Source organism: Desmodus rotundus, chromosome 6, assembly GCF_022682495.2.
Source record: "Desmodus rotundus isolate HL8 chromosome 6, HLdesRot8A.1, whole genome shotgun sequence".
Taxonomy (NCBI): Eukaryota; Metazoa; Chordata; class Mammalia; order Chiroptera; family Phyllostomidae; genus Desmodus; species Desmodus rotundus.
In genome coordinates, this window is record NC_071392.1 from 112,638,855 (window position 1) to 112,652,988 (window position 14,134).

General features: G+C 36.0%; 1 protein-coding gene across 10 annotated transcripts in view; it reads left to right on the top strand.

The window, feature by feature from the left end:
* NCOA6 (nuclear receptor coactivator 6) overlaps window positions 1-14,134 on the top strand; it is a 98,839-nt gene that overhangs the window by 31,624 nt on the left and 53,081 nt on the right. For 6 of the 10 annotated variants that reach the window (XM_053926499.2, XM_053926496.2, XM_053926495.2 and 3 more), the window contains one exon: window positions 8,718-8,823. The gene's annotated coding sequence lies outside the window, so the exon portion shown is untranslated. Of the gene's footprint in view, window positions 1-8,717; window positions 8,824-10,427; window positions 10,578-12,846; window positions 13,012-14,134 lie in introns of all 10 variants that reach the window. The other 4 variants (XM_053926501.2, XM_053926500.2, XM_053926497.2 and 1 more) reach the window with 3 other exon arrangements.

The window sequence follows — 14,134 nt, forward strand, 5'->3', positions numbered from 1 at the left end:
AAAAAAGATGCAAAGTGAATTCTTGATCCCACCCTTAGCTTCAACGGGCCTTACTTCCCCAACTTTTTAATATGACAAGTTTCAAACAAACAGGAAAATTGAAAGAATAATACAGTGATGATATTTTGCTATATTTGCATCATCTCTCTACCTACCTATCTTTGCCAAGTACTTTGAAAATAAGTTGCAGACATTAGAACACTTTACCCCTAAATGCTTCAGCGTGCATCTGCTAAGAATTAGGGCATTCTCTATAAAATCACATTATCACACCCAAGAAAAAACTTTCTATATGCCCTAATATCTCTGTTACTCACTTCACATTCATTTTTCCCAAATGTCTAAAAATTATTTTATGACTATTCTCTTCAAAACAGGTCAAAGCAACATTTATGTATTGGTCGTAATGTCTCTTCAGTCTCTGAATCTAGAACTGAATCTAGATTCCTCTCCTTGTATTTTCCCCCAAGGTTTTGGGTTTTGAAGAGACCAGATAAATTTTGTTGTAGCATGTTTCAAATTTTAGATCTTATGTCTTCATGTAATCAATTCCTTCTTTGTGTAATTTTTTTTTACTTTTATAAAGATTTTTTTTTTTTAGAGAGATAGGAAGGGAGGGAGAAAGAGAAGGAGAGAAACATTGATGTGTGAGAGGTATATCGACTGGTTGACTCTCACATGCCCCCAATCGGGGACCTGGCACGCAACCCATGCATGTGCCTCGACTGGGAATCGAACTTGGCAACCCTTTGGTTTGCAGCCAGCACTCAATCCACGGAGCCACACCAGCCAGGGCCATTATTCTTTTTTATATTCAAATTGTCTCAAATTTGCCAGTGGGAACCCCTTAAAACTGGCTCCTATGTCCTTCTGAAGCCTCCTATTGGTCTTAGTGCTTCCTTGTCTTTTCATACAACATGATTTTTAAAAATTTACCTTAAAGATAGCCATTTTTTTTGGTTTCTTATATTTCTTTCTAGAGTATTTTAATGCTAGCAAATGTAAAATATATTTTCTCTTTCCCCACAAAAAGAAGCATACTACAGTCAATGTTTAGTCCTTGTATTTTTTTCTCTGAACAATATATCTTGATGACCTTTCCATATCAGTACATAGAAAAGCATCCTCATTCTTGCTACATTTCACTTTTATTTGATGTACTATAATTTAATCACTCTCTGTTGATAGACATCTGGGTAATTTCCTATCTTGCTATTATGAACAATACTTTAATGAATAACTTTGTATGTATGTCATCTTGTATGGGGACAGGTGTGTCTGTAAGGATCACTAACCAGAAATGAGATTGCTGGGTTAATGGTATATATATAATTGCAATTTTGATAGATATTACCTAGTTGCTGATGTTACACCAATGTGTACTACTGCTAGCAATAAATAAGAGTGCCTGTTTTCTTAAACCTTGACAAGACAATGCATCATCAAATTTTTGTTCTTATTTTATGTATCTATATAAGCACACATATATATACAATACCTATAAATACAGTATACTTTTTTCTATAATGTCTATATATGAGAATTTACTCTTTTATCAGTAATATGATTACAAATATTCTTTGCTTTTTAAAAATTTATGGGTTTTTTTTTTTCAGAATTCTTTGATTTTTGTGTACTTGAATATATCAATCTTTCTTTCATTTTAACCAAAATCTAAAGCCCACTCCAAGGTTATAAAAATTTCTTCTCTGCTTGCTTCTAATACTTTTAGGGTTTCATTTGTTACACTATTTGGAGTTATCTCTTTTTTTTAAATTATTTTATTGTTGTTCAATTACACTTGTCTGCATTTTCTCCCCACCCCTCTACCCCACCCCAGCCAAACCCACTCCCTCCCCTGCTTCCACCCTCCCCCTTGGTTTTGTCCATGTGTCCTTTATAGTAGTTCCTGAAAACCTTTCTCCCCACTATCCCTTCTCCCCTCCCCTCTGGCTATTGTTAGATTGTTCTTAACTTCAATGTCTCTGGTTATATTTTGTTTGCTTTTTTCTTCTGTTGATTATGTTCCAGTTAAAGGTAAGATGATATGGTATTTGTCCCTCACTGCCTGGCTTATTTCACTTAGCATAATGCTCTCCAGTTCCATCTGTGCTGTTGCAAAGGGTATAAGCTCCTTCTTTCTCTCTGCTGCATAGAGTTCCATTGTATAAGTGTACCATAGTTTTTTGATCCACTCATTTGCTGATGGGCACTTAGGTTGCTTCTAGTACTTGGCTATTGTAAATTGTGCTGCTATGAACATTGGGGTGCATAGGTTCTTTTGGATTGGTGTCTCAGGGCTCTTAGGGTATAATCCCAGCAGTGGAATTGCTGGGTCAAAAGGCAGTTCCATTTTTAGTTTTCTGAGGAAATTCCATACTGTTTTCCACAGTGGCCTCACCAGTCTGCATTCCCACCAACAGTGCACTAGGGTTCCCTTTTCTCCGCATCCTCTCCAACATTTGTTTGTGGATTTGTTTATGTTGGCCACTCTGACTGGTGTGAGATGGTACCTCATTGTGGTTTTAATTTGCATCTCTCTGATGGCTAGTGATGCTGAGCAATTTTTCATATGTCTCTGGGCCCTCTGTATGTCTTTCTTGGAGAAGTGTCTGTTTAAGTCCTTTGCCCATTTTTTAATTGGGTGGTTTGTCTTCCTGTAGTGGAGTCATGTGAGTTCTTTATATATTTTGGAGATCAGATCCTTATCTGAGGTATCATTGGCAAATATGTTTTCCCATACTGTTGGTTCTTTTTTCATTTTAATGCTGTTTTCTTTAGCCATGCAGAAGCTTTTTATTTTGATGAGGTCCTGTTTGTTTATTCTTTCCTTTATATCCCTTGCTTTAGGGGACGTGTCTGTGAGAATGTTGCTGCGTGGAATGTCAGAGATTTTCCTGCCAGTGTTTTCCTCTAGGACTTTTATGGTGTTATGCCTTATATTTAAGTCTTTTATCCACCTTGAATTTATTTTTGTGTATGGTGTAAGTTGGTGATTGAGTTTTATTTTTTTGCACGTAGCTGTCCAGATCTCCCAACACCATTTGTTGAAGAGGCTATTTTTGCTCCATTTTATGCTCCTGCCTCTTTTGTCAAATATTTTTTTTCTTTTTTTTTTCTTTCTTTTTTTTTTATTGTTATTCAATTACAGTTGTATGCCTTTTCTCCCCATCCCTCCACCCCACCCCAGCTGAACCCACCTCCCTCCCCCCTCTCCACCCTCCCCCTTGGTTTTGTCCATGTGTCCTTTATAGTAGTTCCTGTAATCCCCTCTACCCACTGTCCCCGCCCCCACCCCCCACCCCCGCCCTGGCTATTGTTAGATTGTTCTTAACTTCAATGACTCTGGTTATATTTTGTTTGCTTTTTCCTTCTATTACTTATGTTCCAGTTAAAGGTGAGATCATATGGTATTTGTCCCTCACTTCCTGGCTTATTTCACTTAGCATAATGCTCTCCAGTTTCATCCATGCTGTTGCAAAGGGTATAAGCTCCTTCTTTCTCTCTGCTGCGTAGAATTCCATTGTGTAAATATACCATAGTTTTTGGATCCACTCGTTTGCTGATGGGCACTTCGGTTGCTTCTAGTACTTGGCTATTGTAAATTGTGCTGCTATGAACATTGGGGTGCACAGATTCTTTTGGATTGGTGTTTCAGTGTTCTTAGGGTATAATCCCAGCAGCGGAATTACTGGGTCAAAGGGCAGTTCCATTTTTAGTTTTCTGAGGAAATTCCATATTGTTTTCCACAGTGGCCTCACCAGTCTGCATTCCCACCAACAGTGCACGAGGGTTCCCTTTTCTCCACATCCTCTCCAACATTTGTTTGTGGATTTGTTTATGTTGGCCATTCTGACTGGTGTGAGATGATACCTCATTGTGGTTTTAATTTGCATCTCTCTGATGGCTAGTGATGCTGAGCATCTTTTCATATGTCTCTGGGCCCTCTGTATGTCTTCCTTGGAGAAGTGTCTGTTCAAGTCCTTTGCCCATTTTTTAATTGGGTTGTTTGTCTTCCTGGAGTGGAGTCGTGTGAGTTCTTTATATATTTTGGAGATCAGGCCCTTGTCTGAGGTATCATTGGCAAATATGTTTTCCCATACTGTTGGTTCTCTTTGTAATTTGGTGCTGTTTTCTTTAGCCCTGCAGAAGCTTTTTATTTTGATGAGGTCCCATTTGTTTATTCTTTCCTTTATGTCCCTTGCTTTAGGGGATGTGTCTGTGAGGATGTTGCTGCGTGGAATGTCTGAGATTTTCCTGCCAATGTTTTCCTCAAGGACTTTTATGGTGTTACGGCTTATATTTAAGTCTTTTATCCATCTTGAGTTTATTTTCGTGTATGGCGTAAGTTGGTGATCGAGTTTCATTTTTTTGCACGTAGCTGTCCAGATCTCCCAACACCATCTGTTGAAGAGACTGTTTTTGCTCCATTTTATGCTCCTGCCTCCTTTGTCAAATATTAATTGACCGTAGAGACTTGGGTTTATTTCTGGGCTCTCTGTTGTGTTCCATTGGTCTATGTGCCTGTTTTTATGCCAGTACCAGGCTATTTTGATTACAGTGGCCTTGTAATACAGTTTGATATCCGGTATTGTGATCCCTCCTGCTTTGTTGTTCTTTCTCAAAATTGCTGCAGCTATTCGGAGATGTTTATGGTTCCATATAAATTTCTGAAATGTTTGTTCTATATCTGTGAAATATGTCATTGGTACTTTAATAGGGATTGCATTGAATCTATAAATCACTTTGAGTAGTATGGCCATTTTGATGATGTTAATTCTTCCAATCCATGAGCATGGTACATGCTTCCATCTTTAATTTCTTTCTTCAGCATTGTGTAGTTTTCTGAGTACAGGTCTTTTACCTCCTTGATTAGGTTTATTCCTAGGTACTTTGTTTTTTTTGTTGCTATATCAAATGGGATTTTTTCCCTGATTTCTGTTTCTGATGTTTCATTATTGGTGTACAAGAATGCCTTTGATTTCTGAGTATTCACTTTGTATCAGGCTGTTTTGCCAAATTCACTTATTAGGTCGAGTAGTTTTTTGGTGAAGTCTATAGGATTTTCCATCTACACTATCATATCATCTGCAAACAATGACAGTTTCGTTTCCTCCTTTCCAATTTGGATGCCTTTTACTTCTTTTTCTTGTCTGATTGCTATGGCTAGGACTTCCAATACTATGTTGAATAGGAGTGGTGAGAGAGGGCATCCTTGTCTTGTTCCTGATCTTAGTGGGAAAGCTCTAAGGTTTTTTTTCCATTGAGTATGATGTTGGCTGTAGGTCTCATATATGGCCTTTACTTGGAGTTATCTTGATGTGAGGTATAGCTCTTAATTTTTTTTTTCTATATGGCTACCTAGTTCCAGTTAGTGAAAAATCAGTTTTTCCCCTTTATGAGATATTAAAATTCTACATGCACTTTGATTAATTTTTGGAATTTCTAGTCTGTTCCATTGGTCTCCCATCCATTTATATTCCAGTACCACAGTTTTAATTATTAATACTTTATGTTTTGATATCTGATAGGAGTTGTCTATTTTACTGCTCTTGATTTTTCAGTTTGCCTAACTCTTACTTGTTCACATATGAATTCTGGAGTTGGCTTGTTTAGTTAAAAAAAGAAGTTCACATATTTATTGAAATTGTTAAATTATAAATCAGGGAGAGAATTTGTATTTATGACTCTTTTTGTCCAAGAATTTTGTGTTTCATAATATTTGTTCAGGTCTTTTTTGTATTTGGATACATTAGTGTTTTTAAATCTTCTTCTTGTAGCTTTACATTTCTCTTTAGTTTATTCCTAAATATTTCATCTTTTTTATTGCCATTACAAATGTGTTTTTTTTTACCTAGTGGTGATTGATTGCATATATAATAAAACCTATTGTTTTCTACATACTAATTTTATACCATGCTACTTTGATGAATTTTTAAATTTTTGCTGTTTTCTTGGTCAATATTATAAGATTTTAAGAATGTAATTACATCATCTGCAGAGTAGTAGTTTTAAATCCTTCCTTCCAATTTTTATACTTTTATTATTCTTACTTAATTTCACTGATTTTTATACCTCTTCTATAATGTTTAATAATACATCAGGAGTATATATGTTCTTCTCAACTTTAAAGATTTATTTACTTTTTAGAGAGAAGGGAAGGGATGGAGAAAGAGGTTGAGAAACATCGATGGGTTGCCTCTTGAATGCCCCTAACTGGCGACCTGGCCAGCAGCTCAGGCATGTGCCCCTACTGGCAACCTCTCTGTTTCTGTGACAATGCCCAATTGAGCCACACCAGTCAAGGACTCTTCTTCTGAAATTTAGATGACAAATACCTCTAGTCTTTTCCCATTCAGCAATCTTCTGACTTTTAGGCTGAAAAGATGTATTTTTGTCATGTTAAGGAAGCATTTGTCTATTCCTGTTTATTTGAGAAGGTTGTTTTGATCAAGAAAGGTTGTTGAGCCCTGGCTGGTGTGGCTCAGTGGATTGAGTATCAGACTGCAAAGTAAAGCGTTGCTGGTTTGATTCCTAATCAGGGCACATGCCTGGGTTTCAGGCCAGGTCCCCAGTAGGAGGTGCACGAGAAGCAACCACACATTGATGTTTCTCCCCCTCTTCTCCCCCCCTTCCCCTCTATCTAAAAATAAAGAAATAAAATCTTTAAAAAAACAAAAAGAAGAGTTGTTGAATTTTATCAGATGACTTTAGTATCTATGGTGATAATTATATGACTTTCCCCCTTACCTCCCTTGCATTCCTAGAAGAAACTTTGATCATTATGCATGATTATTCTTTTAATGTACTGTCATTTTAGAAATCTTGCCTCAATATAAGAAAGATTGAGCAATATAGGAGAGATTGATCTGCTATCCAGAGAGAGTTTTCTGCTTTATAAAAAACTAAGGAAGTTTTCTTTCTTTTTGTATAATCTGGAACAGTTTCAGATCATTAGATTTATCTGTTCTCTGCAGAGTTAATAGTATTTCCATTAATTCTGTACTAATTGATTAGTTAAGTATTGCATGTTTTAAAAATTCTTGTGACGTACTCCTTGAAAACTACTGACATAGATATGAGCAAAAGCCTGAGTAAAATAGTCTCTGTGGTGCTTTTAATTTCCTTTGTGTCTGTGGCTTTCTTATTTCTTATTTTATACATTTGGACTTTTTCCTTTTTTTACTCACTAGATTAAGTAGTGTTTTAACCATTTCTCCCAATGTACCAATTTTTGGATTTATTTATTGGTTCTGCTAATGCTTTTCTAATTTCTGATTAATTTATGCTTTCATCTGTATTCTTTCATTTTGCTTTGTTTCAATTCATATTATCAGCTTTCGCCCTAACTTTTTGCATTGGATGTTTAATATATTTTTGTTTTGTTTTGATAAAGGTATTTGTGGCTATGAATTTTCTTCTTTACTGATTTGGTTGTATTTAGGTTCCAGTATGTAGTATTTTCCCTATTGTTTTCTAGAAATCTTGCATTTTTTAACCCAAATCCAACATTTTGTTGTTGTTTTAAGGTAGAAAGGCCTTTGTATTTTATTTTAAGTTTATAATTTTTGTGCATGGTCATCAGAGTATTTGACTATCCTATTTTTACTTTTTGGATCTATTGAACTTTTCTTTATAGCCTTTCCTGAAGGTTAATTGTTATTAATGTTCCATGGAGACTGAACAGTGGCTTTTTCTTGAATTAAAAAATAATAAAGGGGTAGTTTTTCCCTAATTATTTATTAATTATTTATTAATGCTTAATATATACATTCATCCAAAATTTTGAGATTATAAAATCAATATTTGCCAATAATGTAAAAGCCATAACAGCCAAGTTGAAGACATTGTATACAGATAGTATCTTTTTAATTTTTCTCAAGGACATGCTTACTGATTTTAGAGAGAGGGGAATGGGAGGGGGAGAGAGAGGAAGAGAGACATCATTGTGAGGTAGGTAAACATCTGTCAGTTGCTTCTAATACATGCCGCATCTGAGACCGACCCACAACCCAGGCATGTGCCGTCACTGGGAATCAAACCTGCGACCCTTCATGGTACAACACTCCAACCAACTGAGTCACACTGGCCAAGGCCAGATAGTAGTATTAAGTGGGAAATTTTTTTGAAGGATGCCAATAATTATGCACTTCGTACGCATAATTTCGTTGTGTATAATGAGGAATACTTTAGAACTTAAATTGAAAATTTAATGAAGAATGAAATGTATGGGTATTGGACGTTAAGTAGGAGAAAACTGTACTTTTTGATGTTTAAAAATGGATTTCGAAATTCTGTTAGAAGAAGTGAGTCTTTTATTTAGTGTGTATACAGAATATTTTGGTTTTGGCACCAAGTACCTGCAAACAGTGTGGCATGATATTAATTTATTTTAATTTGATGGATGTATAAATGACAGTATAGGGAGGGCTCTAATGTTTAAAGTCTAAGTTTCATGATTCTTAAGTGAAACTGGTATATGTCCCTGAGTTTGCTTCCATATTCTGAATGCTTGCTGATGAGTAGTCTAAGATACATTTACCAGAAAAAAGAGAGATTTTGTAAACTTAAAACCCTATTTTAACATTGTCTGGATATGTCTAAGTTGACTCGATAACTTGTGATATTTACATTAACTTCTGTTGCAAAAACATGTTATCTATGTAACTTTCATATAATATTGTAACTTTCTTCTTCTTTTTCTCCTTCTTTTTTAGAATTTTTATTTGGTGGCTACCTTGAAATATAGACCTGAAAAATGCCAGCTTGTTTGGATGTAGAAGATGACTTGGACAAGTGATAAAAATTAAGAAAGACATTTTGGTGAGTCCAACCTTATGTGAGAGAGTGGATATGGCTTGGCTTAATTCCAATCAATGGAATTACTCTACCAAAGTTGCATAGCAAGTAAAAAAAAACTCTCTTTCCTTCATCATCTCGTGTTTTGTCAAAGGAGAAGATAATCCTTCAGCTAGATATGAAAAACATCAGCATATTTAATGAAACCAAAATTCACTAAGTTTGAGTACCTTTTGTTCTTCTAAAGTTAAGACCTTGCTTAATCTCTTTTTTCATGGGGAGTCCACACACCTCCAAAAAGCCACATCATAACACTAAATAAATGCATTTAAAATATCAGGTCTCCTCCAGTAGTACACCAAACCCACTTAGTTCACTCAGGCCTAGTACTGTACTAGTCAGTCACATAAGTCATACATGGATTGTCTGACTTAATTAGACATTGAAAACTGATGGCCGTAGGCCATATGAAGCTGCAGTGTGTTTCATTTGGCCTATAGACTATTTTCCAAAAATGTAAATCTCTTTTTAAAAATCTGGAGATTTCACTGAAGTAAGGATTTTAGTCTTACAATTCAGAATATCTACTGTTTCTGGGTACAACTCCTGCCATCCCTCCAAAAGAAAATAAGAAGCTGGAGCAAAGTTGTCAGTGCCCAGCATAAATGGGTATTGGAGTTTCCCCTTGCCCCAACCACTCTTACAGTATGTGCAAATGCATTTGATACCCGATGTTGTTGTTCTTTTTTTTAAATTAATTAATTAATTTATTTTTAGAGAGGGGAAGGGAGGGAGAAAGAGAGGGAGACAAACATCAATGTGTGATTGCCTTTCAAGTGCCCCGTACTAGGGACCTGGCCTGCAACCCAGGCATGTGCCCTAGACTGGGAATCAAACCGGTGACCCTTTGGTTCACAGGCTGGCACTCAATCCACTGACCCACACCAGCCAGGGCTCAATGTTCTTCTCCTATTTATTTTACCTGCTGGACTCCAGTAGATATGTGAGTTTGTGATATCTGATGTAGAGAGTAATGTCTTGTCTTTTGCTCAAATGGTGGCCAAGTCACATCATTTGAATAGCCTGTGACAAAATTTGACCTATTATTCAGCTACCTGCATCAGATAAAAATTCTGAAGAGAAAGGACTGGTACAAGTAGCTGAATACATAAAAAATACATATGAGATATATATATTTAAATGTATTTATTTTATCCAACTGTGGTTTGGAAGATTTCATAAATAAGCTTCTAAGCCTTTCTGATGTCTAGTGGAGTTTTACCTTGGAGCTTTTTCCTTTTTTTTTTTTTTTTTTTTTGTAAACTTTTTATTATGAAGAATTTTACCCACATACAAAATTATACTACAAATAATATCTATATACCTATGACCTATAGTTAACCATTATTAACATTTTAGCATATTTGCTGAGTGTATTTTAAAGTAAATTACAGGTATCATGACTTTTCACTCCTAAATGTTTCACTGTGCATCTCTTAAAAAACAATAAGAACATTGTCCAGTATAAGTACACCACCATTATTATCACACCTGACAAAATTAGTAATATTTTCTTAATTATCCTAAAAATGTGCTTTACTTTTTTTTAAGATTTTATTTATTTTTAGAGTGAGGAGAAGGGAGAGAGAAACATCAATCAGTTGCCTCTCATACACTCCCTGCCTGGGGACCAAATCTGCAACCGAGGCACATGACCTGACCAGAAGTGGCAACCTTCAGTCTGCGAGATGATGCCCAACCAGCTGAGCCACACACTGGTCAGAGATGCTTTACATCTTTTTTCAAACCAAGACCCAATAAAAGATCATGATTCTTAAATCTCTTTTAATATAGAGTACAGTTTTACCTACCTTTTCCTTTCCCCCTTATCACTGACTTATTGAAGGGGTCAAGCTTATGGAAATCCTACATTTTAGATTTGTCTCATTATTTCTTCATGGTACTAAGTTGTTCTTTTGTCTCCTGTTAAAAACTTGTTAGATTCAGGTTAAACATTTTTGGCAAGACTATTTCATAGGTAATGCTGTGCATTTAATACTATACATAGTTTCTGGTTGTTCCTCTGTTAATGATGCTAAGGTTGACCATTGTGTTCAAGTGGTGACAGTCGGGTCCTTCCATTGTGAACTTACAGTTTTCCCGTTGTCAAGCAGCAGATCTGGGATGATACTTCGACGTCGTGTGAATATCCAGTTGTGCGTCAGTTTTTCACATAATGTTTTATCTTTACTAATGATCCTTGCCTTAATTATTTATTTGGGATTTCAAAATTACGATTTTTTAAAAAATGATAAATATTTTTTACATTTAAATTGGCATTCTTCTATAATAAAGGGCTTTTCTTCATCAACTGGAGCTGTTTGGCTTCCCTGAAATATTTACCCTGAAGTGATTTCATTTGGAAATCTGTTTTATTCTACCTTGAAAATATAGCATAAATAATATGCTTGCTTTTTAAATTTCCCCTGAATACCACATTTGTTCTTAAATTATTCATAAAAAATCAAAAGAGCCCCAGTAAAAAGTGAAATCAATAGGTAATCTAGAAACTTATTATGTGAGCGAGCAAGATAACTGATAGTAGCACATACTCTTTGTGATAGATGATTGTAAGTGCGCAAATGAGTATCTTGATATAGTCAACTGTAATCTGTTTTCTCTCTCCAAGAGTCAGTTGCTGAACTGCATTTCAAACTCAAAAATTAGTCATTATTTTGATATGAATTCTTTATTAATAGGTTTTAAGTGGAATTATCTCAATGAAGTTATCTAGAAGTTTCTTTAAAAATTTTTTGGAGGGAAGTCCAGCAATTTTTTTCATAGACTGCCTTTCAATTTCTTGTTTTTTAAGCAATTGCGTAGTGCCCATAGTACTGCTAAACTGGTAATTCCTGAATTTAAATTAGTTGACTCGTGTGTCTGCAAATCGAGGGTTTTCCAAGTCTTAATTCAGAGCCTTCATGGTTTGAACAGTGACTGCTTAGAAGACTATCAAAGTCCAGGTTTTTTAGTTGGTTTCCTTCTTTACAGTTAAAGATGCTTTTGGAAAACGTTTCTTAAATTTTAAATTCTCTTCTTGCAGTTGTTCCAACCTAGGAACAGCTGCCAAATAGCTGCAGTTTTTCATGAAGTTTAAGCAATCACTCTTTTTCCTGCTGAGTAGCAGCTTTTAAGCCCTAAAAATCTTTTAAGTTTTATTTACTTACCTTTAAAGTTCTTTAAACTCTATAGTTCTAAAGGATTTTCTAAATGCCATTGTTTCTAAACTACCCACATTACACTGTTCCTTAGTAATGTTTACTATACCAGAATATAAGGTGCACTAGTTAGATATAAAACATTTTTCCCCATATTTACTGATAACATAGGACTTTAGCCCCCATAAGATTGCTTAGATTGGTTTTTGAAAAGCCTTTGGTCTTGATGTTTAGTAGCTATTTCAAAATATAAAAGTTAATACATTTTTCCACTTATTCAAGTAATAAAACCATATTACAGCATATTTAGTTTGTGTTTCCCTAATGAATTTATAGCATATTTGGAAAATAAGAAAATTTACCAGCAGTCTTACCAACCAGCACAATTAGTGTTTGCATTTTAGTGGATTGATTTTCAGTCCTTTTTTCTTACCCATCTTTAAAAAAAAAAGAAAACATAGTTATAATTATTGTTTATGTAAGGAATTCTTTTAAGTTAGAAGATTTGTGTGAGGTTCTTATGTTCCTATGATATTCTAGCTTAACACAAATGCTGAAAATTAATGTTCATGCATTTACCTTTGGGTGAAGAATGTGATCTTCAGTCCCAAATTTAATGGAGGAAATAGCCACATGGTGCGTGATCTTTAGTATTTTACTCTTCAGTAGGCCATAACTGAATATAGCAGAAAATGTGACTTTTCTAGATCCAAAAGTTAAAAAGTAATTTAGTTCTATTGTACACACAGTTCTTTGCCTCTGTAAACATGTGTTAACCATTTATTTTCCTTTCACAAAAATATTTTTAAATGTTTTTGTTTTGTTTCAGAATCATTATTTTCAGCCATACCACTATGAATAGCCCTTTAAAAGTTGTTTAAAATGGTCCACATATCCCTGGCTGGTGCGGGTTAGTGGATTGAGCACTGGCCTACAAACCAAAAGATCACCAGTTCAATTCCTGGTCAGGGCACATGCCTGGGTTGTGGGCCAGGTATGTGAGAGGCAACTGATCGGTGTTTTTTCTCTCGCATATACCATATTTTTTGGACTGTAAGACACACTTTTCCCCCAAAATTTGGGAGGAAAATGGGGGTGCGTCTTATAGGACAAATGTAGCTTACCTGGCTTGCGGTGGGGCAGGGCGGGGCGGGGGCAGGGGTGGAGCGGGGTCGCCACTGCAGGAAGCCGGCAGCGGCAGAAGTGGGGCAATGCTGTGGGTCCTGGGCTGGGAGGAGGGGGTGTCCCCGTGGTATAAAAAGCAAGGGAGGCAGGAGCAGAGTCCCCACTGTGGCATATTATAGTACTGGGGAGGAGGGTACAGGTGGTGCAGGCACGTTAGGAGAAGAAAGCCTGCGGCACTCGTACATGCCTCCATCACATGACTGGTGTGTCCCCATTAACATTAACATAGGCAAATTCCACTGCAGAGTCTCCTGTCAGTGTGGCAGTTGTTGCAAAACTACAATTCCCATCATGCTTGGATAGGTTGGGATGATGGGAGCTGTAATTTGGCAACAGCTGCAGAACCACACAGGTTGTGCAAAACTGCTGTCCCCATACAAGAATGTTGCACAACCTGTGGCCCTCCAGCAGCAGATCTCCCCCATAACAGTGTCAGCAGAAATCCCCCCACAACAGTGTGTCAGTCACTGATGTTCTCAGCTACAGTGCCCCTATAGCTATGAAGGACACAGTGCTGATGGTTCTGTCATTACTGTATTTTGTTGTAGAAAGATACAATAGTGTACCTGCTGAATCTACTGTAACTGTGGAAAGATGTGAAAGCAGAAAAGGATTTCTGCTTTAAAGGATGTTGTTAAATATTTTACCATACTTTTTGCTTCAAAAATTTTTTTCCTATTTTCCTCCTCTAAAACCTTAGGTGCATCTTATGGTCCTGTGCGTCTTATAGTCCGAAAAATATGGTAGATGTTTCTCCCCCTCTCTTTCTTCCTCCCTTTCTCTCTCTCTAAAAAAATAATGAATAAAATTATTTAAAAAATAAAATAATATAATCCACGTAAAAAGACTTTAGGATTTTAGGTAGTTCTCCAGATGCTTTTAGTTGGATCATATTGTACTTTGAAGGTTAGAGAAAGAGGAGGACTTTAGAA